Below are 16,492 nucleotides of genomic sequence, written 5' to 3' on the forward strand. Positions count from 1 at the left end.
CTGCTTCTTCTTGCTGCTGCTCCGGCTTTTATTGCCTCCTCTGTGTTTCTCTCCGTGGCGCTCCACAAGTGATTTCCCTAATTGTGTTTTCATCAGAGAATTTCAGCAGGAAAACACACCACGCTGTGCTCAATGAATCTGCCACAGCTGACTGTCCCCTCGCCGGCCCGCGGCGCTGCGCTGTTTATCGCTTCGGATGCTGTATCTGTCTTGAGGGAAGCGGCTGATAAGGTTGAGGCTCGCAGTATAATACCATGTCTTTGACAGGACTATCAGTAAGCGCCGCTCGATGCACACGCGGCCAACACATCAATATTTTAGTGCAGATGAATCTAGAGAGAAGCGGCACAATAACTTTGATGTGTGTTTGTTTGATTCTGACGTGCTCCTGCTTTTTGAGGTAAATGAATCTCGTTACTCGTCTTTTCTCTCCTTCTCTTCGAGGTTCTTTTCATTTTGTTTCCCGTTGATCTTGGAAAAAAAAGCTCCTGATGTTGGTTGTTCTGCTTCCAGGCCTCTCGGGCTGTTCGAGGGATGGATGGTCTATTGGCATCATAAATTGCCGCCGCAGGCGATCGCACCATGAATCGTTTCTAACAAAGTCATAACCAAGAAGCAGCGAGCGAACAAAACCCTAAATCACACACAGCTATTTTCTCTCACACTATGATTCCACACACAGAACTCAAGTCACATTTATTTAAGGAATCGTAAACGTGTCTCAACAGATTTTTACAATCTGTGCAAAACATGACATCTTTTATCCTTAATGTTTGTTAAAGGCAACAGTTTTACTTTGTGTTTGGAACATGAATGTGTACTGGTTTTGTGTGGTTTTATTTGGCCCACATCCTGCAGCAGTGGCAGGGAGGCTGTTGCTCAGGTGGTTCGTCCACTGACTTGAAGGTGGGAGGTTCGATCCCTGGCTTCTGCATTCGACTGTAGAAGTGTTTATTTGCGTGAATTTTACTTTGAATACTTTGAATTTTACTTACTTTGAATGGACAAGCGCCCGCTAACAGTCAAATGCGAAGCAAACATCGTGGGTCGGTCGTGGTTTGTGTCTGGTTTGTGTCTGGTTTGTGTCTCACTTCCCTGTGAACTCCCTTTTAGATCCTCGATGGCGTGTTGCAGAAAGTTAGTTGATGGTTGTCGGTGGAGGTGAAGCTGCTTTTATGATGGCACAGCGGTGTGTGCGATGTTATGATGGTGTTTGTGCGTTTGAAAGAGGGATAATAAGTTTGTGTAAAGGTTTATTTGTGCATGAGAGAAAGTCTGATTTACGGCCTAATCGACCTCCTATTGGGGGGGTTAATGATCTACTTCCTTTTACAGCTCCACTACTTCCTGATGAGCCATTAATGCTGTGATTGGGTCAAGGCCCAAGTGTCCAGAGGAGATACTGGATGTGTTTACTTTCCTTATTCCACTGTTGCCATGTGCTGTGTTTGTGTGCTAGCATGGGTTGCTCTGCACACACACACGCACACACACGCACACACACACACACACACACACACACACACACACACTAATAGTCAGTGTCTCAGGCCACGGAGGGAAGAGGGCTTGATTGTTAGTTCTATTCAAAGGTCCATGATTAAAGAAGTTTGAAATTGACTCACTGATTAGAGAGAGAGTGTGTGTGTGTGTGTGTGTGTGTGTGTGTGTGTGTGTGTGTGTGTGTGTGTGTGTGTGTGTGTGTGTGTGTGTGTGTGTGTGTGTGTGTGTGTGTACTTAAATATTTGTCAGGACATTTTGACCAGTCCTCACTAAGACTTGTTTTCAGGTTGTGTGTGTTTTGTAAGTGCAATAGAATTGTGTACGTATAATGTGCTTGTTTACAATGTAGATATGTACGTGCACAAAAAATATTCACATTTTCAGACCTTACTCTGACAAAAGTAAAGCCTCTGATGAAAATGAATATATTTCTGTTTCCATGCAGCTGTGCACACTCTGAACCAAGTTCTGAGATTGAGAACAAACTCAGAGACTGTGACTGTTTAACAAATTAAAACCAAACTCATCAGAAACATTTGATCAGCGTGATAAGAACGACCTGAACTGACAGAAACCATTTATTAAAAGATCTGTCTGTAATTTGGGGGGGGGGGGTCTATGTCCCATCTGCTAACATGGAGGAGTTGGGCTTTATGACCTTTACTGCAGCCTGGCACCAATCACGTCCTTCATATCCACCTTCTTTATTTACAGACTTGGATTAAACATGTCAAATATCTGACATGACTTATGACATAACTCTGCTTTGGTGAGAATTGATGAACTGACAAAGATCAACACTTTGTTTCTGGACTTAGTTTATAAATCATCACATGACATCAGGCAACATTTGCATTTAAACAACTTTCAAACAACAGATCTGCTCGTCATTAACATGCTGTGGAATGAACAGAGAAGATCACACTGACCTCGGTGCACCTGTCGCCCCCAACGAGAAACGTTGGAGAGGCAGGACGAGGCAGCTGTGTGAGGGTGAGTCCACTGTCCTGAGAGCTCGTCAGCTCCGAGGAGGAAGAGCAGAGTAACACATGAAGCAGATGGACGGTGTTTCCCAACATGTAATTACCAACGTGTTCCTCCAGCGGTGGATATTAGTCTGTCGTCCACACAGAACGGAAATAAAAGAACATTCATGACTCAGCAGATCAGACACAATTCCTGTGGTGGTTTCACAGCATCGAGCTCCGTTTACCGAAAAACATCACGATGAAATACGACCATGATTACCTACTTATCGTTAAAATGGCCGAGGCAATAGCTTTCTGTAATGACCCTGGGGAGAAAAGGCACAAGCAGAGTTTAACTCATCTGCTGCCAGTGACTGTGGCTCCATCACATCCACACTGCAGAGCTTCACACGTCGAACTCCAGGTGGACGTGAGTCGTACAGTCGGTGTTCAACGGTCAGATTTCAATTATTGAATTAATGAAAATCAATTTATACGTCTGTTCAAATCTGTCACAGTTCATCTTTGGTCACCGGAAAACACTTGTTGAGCTCACATACACAAAACACTTCGCTGATTAGTCGACTGGGAGGAAATTAATTGCCGCCAATTATTCATAATAAAAGTAATTTATTGCATAACGTCAAATAGTTGCCGACCAACTTTGTGTCCTCTGAGAACTTGTTTTTCACTCTTGCTTATTTAAAATCCATAATTTATGAAGCAACATCGTCCAGTGTCCAGCTCCGGGTTTGTTCTCCACCTCCCGAGGGAAACATTTGTCTCTTACGCTGATAAATTCTCCTCCATGTTCACCACCAGCCGCTCGGTGTGTGTTTGCTGTATCTGTTTTTTAATAGTTTGAACTGGATTGAACTGTGTTGGGCTCGTGGGGGGGACTGAACCCGACTGGTTATTTTTGTCTACATAGTTTTATGTGAAGTAAAGTCCAACATGTTCTTTAGTGTTCTTCTCTTCTCTGTCCCGAATGTTGGTGTTTTAATAAAACCGCCAAATTTGAGGTCTGAACCGAACCGTAGATGAGGAGCATCGTTCCAGCTCCCGTGAGGTGAAATCTATACTTCATGCTTTTAGAGTTAAATGCAGGAATAGTCAAGACCATCTCTATTTACTGTGTGAACACAGAGACTGTTACTGACTCACTTCACCTCCTGAATGAAGACGTGTTCCATCGCACTGCTCGTCACTGCTCGGCCACGAGGACCGATGATTTAAGGGATTCTTTTGAAATCATGAAGTCGCACAATTTATTATTTCTTCTGTGTGTGTGTGTGTGTGTGTGTGTGTGTGTGTGTGTGTGTGTGTGTGTGTGTGTGTGTGTGTGTGTGTGTGTGTGTGTGTGTGTGTGTGTGTGTGTGTGTGTGTGTGTGTTTTTTGTGCCTCCCAATCAGCTCGCAGCACAAATGTCGGAAGGCTTTACATTGTTAGGGAGGACATTGGGCACAGTTCGGCTCTAAAGAGAGAGAGAGAGTGTGTGTGTGTGTGTGTGTGTGTGTGTGTGCATGTGTGCGTGTGTGTGTGAGAACATGTGAGGGAGTCAGAAACACTGTGTTCTTCTCATCAAAGCCCCACCCTCCCTGCCGTCTCCACGGAAACGGAACACAATTGGTACCTGTCGCCTGGCAACATTGCCCGGTATCTTTGGGACACAGAGCAGCGAACGCACACACACACACACACACACACACACACACACACACACACACACACACACACACACACACACACACACACACACACACACACACACTTTTACTGTGCATCAGATTCTACAGTGGGATGAAGCACAACATGTTAAAACCCAGATAAAGGTGCTTCAGGAAGTCGTCCTCTTCTGCACACCACGCAACCATCACCTGTTTTCTGGTGATAAACCAGCGAGTCGACGACTTCAGAACTCTTCTTTTATACAATTAAACACATTTCACCAGAAGACAACAGACATTTTGTACGTGTGCTATCATTTGTGAATGTGAGTAATAAAGCTTATTACGGAGATAATCAGGGGGTAAACTAACGACAGCGTTAAAGGGATTGGATTCTGCCAAAGTGCTTGAAACAAGTGCTTTTTCCACACAGGACTCATGGGACACGCACACACACACACACACACACACACACTCTGACTCAGTGTCAAACTGAGTTGTGAGCCATAGGAAGAGTTCAGCTCAAGGTCAAAAGGTTCAACGATGTGTCAGCCAGCGTCACATGTGTCCCTGGAGACAGAACACCATCACCTACAGATCCTCCACACACACACACACACACACACACACACACACACACACACACACACACACACACACACACAGATGGAGCAGTAGATATGTGGACCCCATCACATGGCTGGATGAAGCTGCAGCAGAGCAGATGATGGATTGATTTGCAGCTGCCTTTTATCGTTCACACCTTATCTTTGTTTTCCATCGGACAAAGTCACGTTAAAGATTCTTTAAAAACCTTTAAAATTCTCAAATCAAAGCTGATATTCAGTTTGAAGAGTCTCAGGCGCCAACAGTAAAGACCAGACCCAAGTTAAAGCCATATTAATAAAGAGTGAGTACAGGATTGACACATCTGCACAAATAATGGCTTGAGTGATGAATTCACTTTTTCCATATCTGTACATCTTTCAAACTAAAAACATTTGAGCTGACAGGAATGTTCAGCATCTTCACACAGATGGATATTTACATGATGAATTACTGTATCTACATTATTGTCATCGTTCAAATGTAAAAAAACTGATATATATCAAGTTGTTGTTCTTTTGGTTCAAGGTTCAGAGTGAGTATGTAAACTTTAATGACTGTCGACAGTGGACGTCCACAATAGAAGAAGATAAAGAGTTATTTCTTCCAATTAGATCGTCTGTCAGTCACATGAGAGAGAGCCAGTGGAACAATAGTAGCCAGAGGCCTGTGTGTGTGTGTGTGTGTGTGTGTGTGTGTGTGTGTGTGTGTGTGTGTGTGTGTGTGTGTGTGTGTGTGTGTGTGTGCGTGTGTGCGTGTGCGTGGCTGCGTCACAGAACCTCCAGGAGTTGTGCACCAACACAGTAGATGGTGGTAATGCACCTTGAGGTTTGTTGCCAGCCGCCAATAAACTGAACAAAGAAGAAGAAAACATTATACAACAAAGTACAGTACAAGTACATACCACATACAGTACAAGTACAAAACACAGACAGTACAGTACAAGTACATACCACAGACAGTACAGTACAAGTACAAGTGCCCTGTTGATTTAATGTCGGCTTCAGTAACGTGCCCAGATGTTCTATGGTACATTCTTTGTTCTTTGTGACATATTATTAAGATTAAGAACAGGAGAAGAATAATATTCATCTTTTTATGGTCATATCCTTTTTATTTTTACCCCTAGAGGCATAACAAAGGATCACAAAATAATACTTCTATGTTCTCACCTCTCAATTAGATCTATAACCCGATCGGTCCGTTTCTAATCTCTCCAAACAATCCCCCCAAAATCCACCAGGCTCCTTCTCATTGCTGTTTATGAGACGTGAAGCAGTCGGTCGTACTAGCTGTGGACCTGTTGTGAAAGTAAAGAGACGACAGCAGCATCAGAACAACGTGTCTCCAGCAGGAAGCTCAAGCCTCCTCACTGCCACAGACACGTTGTTCTGTCTCAAACTTCTGTTGCCTCTGAAAAACCTGGAGAATAAAAACCACCGAGGCCTGTGAAGTAATCTCCCTGGTCTTTTTTTTTATTCTCTTTCTTCTTCTGCCATCAGCATCGTCGGTTTGTTGCCTTTTTCTTTGTATCCACTGTTTCTCCTCTCATCTCACTCCCAGCATGCATTTCTCAAACTCAAAAATCCGTCCCCACACGTTTTTAATGTTGCATCGATCCCACACGAGGCTCGTTACTCTCTCCGCCGCTGCCCGGGCCTGTGGCGCCAAGAGTCATCTGGAGTCGCAGCGGATACTCGCCACGTAAAGTGCCAGCACCCGGCCGCTAGTCCCTGCTCAGTTTGAGATGTGAACACTTCACAGTTTATAGACACGGCAGCGGAGACGCTCATCATTACGTCTTCTTCATCTGCTGATCGAAGGCGCCCAGGAGACACACAACGCTCCGCTTCCTAAAGGGCATCAGAGGACGCCGCCCCCCCCACACCATTTCTACCTTTCAAAGCTGCTGCCCAGGTCCCTTCAAACGACACTTTGAAGGTGAATTACCAGACGGCCTGCGACTAGCATCCAGTGGCGCTGAATCCCCCCGCACACAGAAACTCACCACAGATTAAATTAAATAATATGAAAAAAATCATATTTGTTTCTGCAGACATGTGAAACACAGACTATATATAAATAGATGCTATAATGGCTCCAAAAAGTGAAGCCAAAACATCTGGATCGCCCCCATGTGGCTAATATAGGTCATAAGACCTGACACCTCCATGTTAGATGTTAAATACACTTTTCTCGTGGTGCACTCACACCAACTTTTTCGCGTGATGAGATTCCATACAAAGTCAAATAGAGGAACAGAGACGAATCCTGGCACCGATCATCAAAGTGGCCTCTGCTCGGCCTCAGGCAGCCACGGAGGTGACGATCATCCAGACGCAGCTCAGAGAGGACGGTGAAATTCCCCCGAGCTGTGTCCACCTCTAGATGATCTTGTGGACCCACAAACGAAGGTGATAAGGCTTCTCCGGCTTCTCCACAACAGGTACAAGGCAGGAATTAGAGTCCCTTCAGCCCGTCGTCCCTCTCCCCACTTCTCTGGAGGAGAACTGATGAATATTTACTGGTGTGTGTCTGCGGCCAAACTCTGATAACACAACACAACGGACCTCGGTACCGCCGTCTGCACCAGGATCATTGCTGCACAGACTCTCGTTCTAAATGAGATGTTTGGGGCAAGATGGCGTTGGTATATTTCTGGATAGTGGGAAGAAGTGGAGACACGTCGTCCATCTTTATTTACAGTCTGAAGTGTAAATGTGTGAGTGTGAGGAAACACTTCAGTGACTGACACTCCTTCATGTCACTTTTTATCATTTCCGTTCATTCAAACCTTTGTTTATTAAGGTGGAGGCCTTTGAGAGCGAGGTGGTTCTTTTCAAGGACGCTCAAGGACGTATGGATCCAGATGTGAACATGTGGGACGGCTCCACTGTTGCTCACTGAGAACGAGCAGAAGAATACAGACAGGAGACGGTGTCAGCATTAAAAGAAAAGTGTGTGTGTGTGTGTGTGTGTTTGTGTGTGTGAGTGTGTGTGTGTGTGATGTTGGCAGTGTCTGCACCTGTTAGATGTGCGGTGGAGTCGACACCCTCAGTACCGGGCCCATTCAAACTGAACTCAGGTCAGCAGGTGGCCTGTCAATACATTAGCGCACCCCCGAGACACACGTGCTCTTTGTGTCACCCCACAGAAAGGTCAGAGGTCACCTTCAGAAACTCACACTGAGGGATTCAGCGCGAGGGGCTGAATTAAATCAATGTTTCACTGAGGTGCAGTTTGAAACTCAGCAGCAGGGTGATTGTTTGCCTTTGTCTTTGTGTTGTAATGTTTCTACTCGTGTGCTGTGAGAGAACGAGCCGCCTGTACAAAGCCTCTTGTTCCACTCAGCTGCCTCTCCTGCTCTTTTTATTGTTCCCTCTATTCTCTGCTCTTATCTGTAGTTGCCTCTTTCTCTCGCTGTCTGTCCGTCTTTGTGTGTCGCATCAGGCTGTCTCCTGTTGTGCTGCCTGCGCACATCCATTACCACTAAGCAGTGTGTAATCTCGCCACACACACGTGTAGTACACAACTCCTGATAGGGAGGGATTATTTCTCTATCTCACACAGAGAGATAGAGAAATCTCAGCTGCTGACAAGAAGAGTCATAGAGAGGAATTCATCGATGTCGACCATCGGGCAGTTTTCACATAGACTCCCCCTGTAAAGTGCAAAGCTCGTTGTTACTGATAATCCCAACAACATCTGCATCTGTAGGCAGCTTCCACGTCTTCGTTTGGTTTGTTGGTCCACAGCGTTTCTCAGAAAGGTCACCGACCTGTGATTAAAACCAAAAACACACTTCCACACAAGAGCTCTGCTAATGAGTTTCTGCAACTTTCTCACAACGCGTCCACAGCTGAAACACTCGGAGAACAAAGTGGCCGTATTTATCATTATAATTCAGGGTTCTAGTAGAAATGTACAGTATATATCATTATGTTAATAATTGATTAACGATGGTAAATGATAACATTTGTTCTTTACCACTTGCAGGCTGCTGTTAGTTATTGTGCAAAATCAAGAAACAATTATTTTGTAATATTTAAATGTGTAAATCTTATTTCAGGGATAGGAACCAAGTCCCCCGCATCCAAACACACACCGGTGTCCATGTGATACCAGATTATGGGATGTGACCAACATCTTATTGACGTACTAACACACACTGTAACAGATAAAATGCTCCCTGAGTCTGTAAACCTGTAAACAGTGTTTGGTTATCACATGCATCAAGTAACCTCAAGTCTTCTGTATGTTGTATAATTCAATGACAAGTTACCGGTGGGGGGGGGGATTATCCAGTCACACCTCTGGTAATCCAATAAGAGAGAAGCTCCATCAATACGAGCAGCATCTGTAAACCACTCACATCTCCCACTCTGCTCCACACACACACACACACACACACACACACACACACAACACACACACACAGACACACACAGACTGTCCAATCCTGTAATCATCTCAAACTGTCCGGTGTGTTAGATTATTCATCAAGGCCGTGCAGCTGCTGTGCCTGCAGGCGTGTTTGCAGGAGAGATCCCCTGCCCGTCATCTCTGCTTCTATTTCCTCACACACACACAACGCTCTCCATCCATCACACATCAAATAACCTCCGGAAATAATTAATTAGCTTCGCATATCAATAAATTCATTAACATGTACATAACGTACAGGGGCCGCGTTCCTCTGCTTAATGCTCTGGACATTTCGAGAGGATATTGTAGGATTAGTTCATTCCTGTATTTTTTTAAAGAAACTTTTCGGACACATTGTGGCCTGTTCCATTTCTGCAAAGTGGACAAACCTGGAAAAGTGCTTTTACAGCATCTCTGAAATGCAGCAGGAATAAGGAAGGAGAAAGTGTGAGTGACAGATTGTCAACCTCTTATGAAATGTGGCCAAAGTGTTTCCTCTCAGCTGCAGAGTCATGAAGAAAAAGGGAAACATTTCCCTCTCGCCATGTGAATTCAGAGTTTTACGTGAACTCGTCTCAGATGAAGGATTAAAATGTCCTGACAGGAGACATTCAGCTCGACTAGCGTTCACTGTGAGGGACGCTGATGCTCTGAGGGACCTTCACTTGATTAGATCGCTGCAGAAAACTAAATGAGACCAACAGAGTTTTTGTCTGTAGATCAAAACTAGGATAAAGAAAATAACAAAGGAAAGAGTGTTATGAAGAGCATTGATTGACAGTTTAACGGGGGTACAGTAATGACCACTGTCATGTTGCCAAGGGGAAGAGCTCAGGTAATAACAGTCATTACACAGGAGTTACCTCCTCGGGCGGGATTTTTATAGCAATTTTCACTCAGGAACTGGAAATATGTGAAAGGTTCGTTCAGCGCGATGAGGAGGAAGAAGAGGAGGAAGGTGAGGAGGAAGGTGAGGAGGAAGAAGAGGAGGAAGGTGAGGAGGAAGAAGAGGAGGAAGGTGAGGAGGAAGAAGAGGAGGAAGGTGAGGAGGAAGAAGAGGAGGAAGGTGAGGAGGAAGAAGAGGAGGAAGGTGAGGAGGAAGAAGAGGAGGAAGGTGAGGAGGAAGGTGAGGAGGAAGGTGAGGAGGAAGGAAGAGGAAGGAAGAATGAGGAGGAAGGTGAGGAGGAAGAAGAGGAGGAAGATGAGGAGGAAGGTGAGGAGGAAGAAGAGGAGGAAGGTGAGGAGGAAGAAGAGGAGGAAGGTGAGAGGAGAGTGAATCGGTTGTGAGGCTGAAAAGAGCGAGTTCACACTGAAGCGTTTCTGTCGTCTGCAGCAGAAGAAGAAGCCGAGTTGAACAGGTTGAGGATGAAGTGACTTCTTCTCTTCATCATTCTGCACTGGCTCTTCTTCTCTTCAGTGTTTCTGATGCTGGAGGATGTGTGTGATGTTCTGGAAGCTTCTGACCAGATGATTCTAATCCTCTGACATTAAAACACCTCGACTGTGTCTGAAATCACTCACTTCTCATTACTACATAGTGAATTTGCCATTTTATAGTCCTGTGTCAAGGTTAAGTGACATTTTCACTCTACTCTATATGAGTGGGTGATTTCAGACACACGTCAAGTCAGTTTCCACTGCTGCTTTAGAGACATGTTCAAGAACCTGCCCTGGGAATTGAGCAGTTTTAATTTCCTTACCTTTGGCCCCCGAGGAGTTAAACTCACGCTGGTCGATTCTGCAGCTTCATTTACATCTAATTAAAATGAGTGTAGATCTTTGTGTGTTCACAGGTCTTGGGGCCGTTTGTGGCTCCAGGAGGAGGAAGTGTGTGAAGTGTGTGAAATCTGATCCGTCGGTTCTGCAGGGTTCAATGTGCTTGAGGGTAAAGGCTCGAGGCAACATCAGTACAACCACCTGAATCTCTGTTGAGTTGCGTTGCGTTGCGTTGTGGGTCGGGCAGGGAGAAGAACGTGTGGAATATAAAGCTGTGTGTCGGCTGCCTCCTTCGTCCGCTGCAAAGAGCGGCTGAACGAAACGAGAAGGTCTGCTTCTCTTATTGCGTCACCAGCTTCTCCCGCCCTTACATCCGTCACCTAGCAACAGAGCTTCGGACGACGTATGATTGATTAAAAAACGTGGAAAAGATGTGGTTTTTTTTAAACGTGTTCCGTCAGCTGTTCTGTTGAGTGATTGAATTTAAAATGTAATTCGTCTGACGTTTTCACTTCGCTTTTTGCCGCCATTACCTCGTTGAAAAACGATGAATCCTGGGACATGTTGGGCCGGGAAGGATCCACGCATTGGAACAAGAAAACAGTTTTGTCGGCCGCACTTTGAGGAAGGAGCCTTTGAATTGTAAACGTCTGGTCGCTCCGCTGTGATGCAATCAGTGTTCGAACGCAGCCACCGAAGGAAGCTCAGTGTGTCTGATTCAAGTGCATCAATCAGTTTCCTCCTTTAGCTTCCTCACAGTATCTCACTCTCGCTGGTGCTGAGCAACAGGTCGCTCTCTGTGCAGAGTTCGGTTCACGTTTGGGGGAGGTGCATGTCCAGGGTAAACAAAGAGGAGAGGCGGCCTCGGGGGTGCACTCGTGTTACACAACCCATGTGCCCGGAGGTGTCCAGTCTGGAGTGTGTTGATGCAGACGGTTGCACTCGAGCTCAAGCTGCTGCTGAGCTGGCCAACTCCTTCCAGAGGGGGGCTGGGGGGCTGGGGGCTGAAACCAACAACCTGATGTAGGTTTTGTTATTGTCAAAGTGTGTGAGGGCTGAAGGGAGCGCGGCAGAGACGTGCATGTGTTGGCAGGGAACTCAGACGTGGGGGGATCCAGTCTGGCTGCAGGAGCATCTTCTGATGTGCAGCAGAACTGGTTCCTCTAAAAAGGCTTCATGACACTGGTGAGTGAGAGCCACAGGGCAGAGAGAGAGGGGGAGAGAGGGAGGGAGGGAGGAGGAGAGAGGGAGAGGGGGAGAGAGAGAGGGAGGGAGGGAGGGAGAGAGAGAGAGGGAGGGAGGAGGAGAGAGAGAGGAGAGAGAGAGAGAGAGAGAGGAGAGCTGCATGAATAAACTCTCGCTGTAGGGTTAACCTTTAATCTCATACACACACACACACACACACACACACACACACACACACACACACACACACACACACACGCGCACACAGATGAAATATATTATTCTGCCGAGGTGAACACTTCACATTGTCCCAGTCTCTGGTCCAGGATCCAGATTCCACTGAGACTTTACCTCTGAGTTTGAGATTTCATTAGAAATTCATGTTCTGCCCTAAAAACCTCATCCATTGGTGCCGCTCGTGTTCTGAATGTAATATTATATAAATGCGTATTGGAGGTTTTGTTGTTGTGTATTTACTGGAAGTCATGTCCTTTATAGGACGTGATATCCTCCAGCTCTGGGTAGAAGTGATGTGCTAACTGGTCTGAATGAATTCTGCTATGTGACCATTAAATATGTTTGAATGCTCTTATTGTAACAATAAAACGGACAAAAGGACAATAACTTCAGCAGCTTGACGTTTGTGATGTGGTTTGCTTCTCGTCAGATGTTTCCCAGCGAGCGACGTGCATCCCGCCGCTGACAGGTTGATGAGATCTGAGCGTTAGAGACACATTAACGTGCAGTCGTGGCCGTGGGGCGTCGTTTCTCTGGGTTCACGTTTGTTTGAGCCCCCCCCTGATATCACAGGCTACACTGGACATGGATCCTTACGTCATTACATGGGCAGGATTGGAGTTTTTCTTTGTAAACCCCTGGTTTGCTGTGACTGCTCATTTCTTGTGTTGAGGCCCATTGATTTAGATTCTCCTGACGTCAGGAGACAGGAAGGTGGCAGGAGTGAGTCACCGGCCACCTGCGATCTCGCCGCTGACGTTAGCTCAGACTCCTGCTGTTGCTAAGGAGACAAAGTGAGCAGCAGCAGCCGACGTCGTCAAAGTTCAGTTTATCTCAGAAGTACGTTTACTCAGATAGTGGAACCTGTTGAGGCATGTGCACCTTCACTTTCTGACAGGGAGCGTAGAGAGAGGATGTGACCTCCAACAAAAGGCCCAGCAAGAAGAATCCCGAGGTTATTTCATTTCTATTTTGAGCAGCTTTATTCCTCTATTCTTCATTTCACAAGGAAGCAGATGTCACTAAACCAGCGGCCACCAGCCTCTGTGTCTGGTCGTCGCTTCATGGAGATGTCGAACGTCTCTCGTGGCTTTTATTTGGTTTTCTACGACGCCTGATTCGTCCTCTAACCTCCTCCGGCTCCAAACCAAATCGAACCCTATGCAAAGCAGCAGGAAGACGGAGCCTGATTAAAACCCGCTCTCTGAGGTGTTGATGGGATATGTTAGGACAAGTAGCACGAACAACGTGTTCGCCATTTATTCATCAATTGCTTTAAACTGGACAAACTGATGTAATAGTGAAACGTTAACATTTACTACATTTAATCTGTTCCTTGCAGTGATAAATGCTATAATTTGTTCAAACAGGGTTTTAAGTCTGCAGTAGTTATTGGTTATAAAAGGTTCAGTGATGGATTTCGATCAGAATGTCCTGCAGCTCTTCAGATAACAGGACAGACGGTGGATGGGTGACGGCTCCTTGACCAGTTCAAGAGATGAAAAGACGCATTAATAACCATTAACAGATAAATAGATTACAGATGTGAAGCCTTTATGAAAACACTCCCCCCCATCCCTGCACATGGTCGGTTTCAGCCCTTCTCATAATGACAGACACAGAAAGTTACTGACGGAGACGTTCATGACGAGCAGCTCCTCAGAAATTCAGTGGTGAGAAATATCAGAGCTGACGATGCTGAACCTCGGTTGATCTGCTGGAGACCACGAGCAGGAGAAAGAGACGTGGATCAGAGAAGTCGTTCAGAGAAGATCAACATCAAACCTGAGAAGATCTAAGTCTTCATCATTCTGCTTGATCGTATTAGATTGTCGTCGGACACGTATAGTTCATCGTGGAAGAAGCTTTGTTGACGTAGTTTTTATTCCTGTTTTTCCTCCTGTTTTTCCTCCTCTGCTCTGATTCCTGTGTTGCTGTAATATTAATATTAATTAACACCACAGGTATAAATAATCTGGTCCAGAAGGAAAATGATTTCTCTGCGTCGCTGCCAACGAAACTCATCAAACGAGCAGAACTCGTTTCTCCGAGGATTCGATGTCTTCATCTTCACCGTTGCTCTGGATTTTGTTCACGTTGAATTAAAACCACTGACGGTGTAAGATTCTCTGTCCTGATGCTTTAAATAGAGCTAGAGCTTAAAATGTCATGTTTCTGAATTTAATTTAAATGAAAATTAACTATTTAATTCAAATGAATTACCATTTAGAAATAAAATGTTATGATGGTGACAACCTGACCAATAAATCAGTTAATATGAGTCTTTTATATAAACATATAAGTATCTGCCTTTATGTCATAAGAAATACACAGATATGACAACTTCTATGTGACAGAATTATTATATTTATTTTACTCCTTAATATCTGAATCGGCTTTGGCTTTGGTCAGAAGGTTATTATATATTTTAAGATTTGTTTAATGAAATAAATGAGATTTCTGATAAATGTGGATCAATACGACAAAAATCAAACTGCTGCGACTGTGGGTAAACCTCATCATGTGGAAATCAGTGAATCACCATCAATCAGATCCATATACCAGGTTATCTGTTATATTTTTTATAATCTCTGTTAGTTGTTCTGAACACAGAAGAACTTGTTCCGTGAGCTGAAGCAGAATTCTGGTGTTCTCACAGTAACTCTGGGTCACGACGACCCCTCGTCTCCAGGGCTCCTGCAGAAGGACTCGTCCACGCTCATCTGTAGTTTCACTGTGATGCTGGTTGTGTAAAGATCAACCTGCTCAGTGAGGAAGCGGCTGCAGCCTCCGAGCCGCACAAAGAGTCGGAGCTGTCGGTCCATATCGAAGCTTTGATTAATGTTTTGTTAATTTTGGTCTTTTCGTGGGATTTGTTGAGTCTGAACTGTGCCGGACTTATCATTTAGTAATTACAAGTCTGAAAGTCAAACATTGACACAAAAGTATGAAATGTTAAAAATGCAGTCGGAGGAAAAAACCCACCGGAGACGAAGTCCGTACGTTTCTAAATGTATTAATTAACGAGGTTGAACAGCGTATATTAATCTCGTCGGGTAATTACTGCAGTCGTCTCTGGAAGCTTCGGCCTCGGAGCGTCTGGAGCCTGTGGGACTTTCAGGAAGGTGCACGGCCTTCAGCTCTCTGTGAGGTGGTGTTGTCATTAGCATCACCGGAGACAGGAAGTGTGTAAATGTGTCAGACAAGGGAGTAATTAGCTAATGAGAGGGATCTCTGTGTGTGTGTGTGTGTGTGAGTGACAGACTCGACTGGTCGGTCACAGAAACATGGATCCTAATCGCTGCTGCTCCTTTCTCTCTGATTGCAAAAGTTCCTTGTCTTGACATTTTGAGATGAGCTCAAAGCAACAGAGACTTTTAAACAACAACACACACACACACACACACACACACACACACACACACACACACACACACACACACACACACACACACTTCACGCATCATTATTAGGCCATGAAATATTTAATGCAGGGGCCTCGCAGGCTCCCAGAACTGATGAATCAATGAGAACGTCTGAGCACAAAGTAATAAATAGTCCATTTAGAGCCTTCACCGATTCTACGTGTCCGGGCCCATGAACTGAATATGCACCGGCAGTATTTTCCACTTGTTATTTATGCACACACACACACACACACACACACACACACACACACACACACACACACACACACACACACACACTCTGATGTACAGCCTGAGAGTGTGTCTGTGTTCGTGAAGCAGGTAAACAGAGGATCATGTTCCTGCCTTTACACAACGCAGTACCTGGAGGGGGCCTGAGGGCGTCAATTAACTAAACCTCAGAAGCTTCTGCGACGACTCCTGACAGTGTTTACGTCACCAGTTCGATTCCTGTTACCGATCCTCCGCTCTCCCCCTTCCCTCTCTCTCTCTCTCTCTCTCTCTCTCTCTCTCTCTCTCTCTCTCTCCCTCTCCTCTCTCCCTCTCTCTCTCTCTCTCTCTCTCTCTCTCTCTCTCTCTCTCTCTCCTCCCCCTCTCTTCTCTCTCTCTCTCTCTCTCTCTCTCTCTCTCTCCCCCTCTCTCTCTCTCCTCCCTCTCCTCTCTCTCTCTCTCCTCCCCTCTCTCCTCCTCCTCCTCCTCTCTCTCTCTCTCTCTCTCTCTCTCTCTCTCTCTCTCTCTCTCTCTCTCTCTCAATCAG

The 16,492-nt window shown here is 45.3% G+C and overlaps 1 protein-coding gene across 1 annotated transcript in view; it reads left to right on the forward strand.

The window, feature by feature from the left end:
* Positions 1-16,492, forward strand: part of kcnh3 (potassium voltage-gated channel, subfamily H (eag-related), member 3) — an 83,967-nt gene that overhangs the window by 37,967 nt on the left and 29,508 nt on the right. The gene's annotated exons all lie outside the window — the stretch shown is intronic.

The sequence above is a fragment of the Hippoglossus stenolepis genome, chromosome 13, assembly GCF_022539355.2.
Source record: "Hippoglossus stenolepis isolate QCI-W04-F060 chromosome 13, HSTE1.2, whole genome shotgun sequence".
NCBI lineage: Eukaryota > Metazoa > Chordata > Actinopteri > Pleuronectiformes > Pleuronectidae > Hippoglossus > Hippoglossus stenolepis.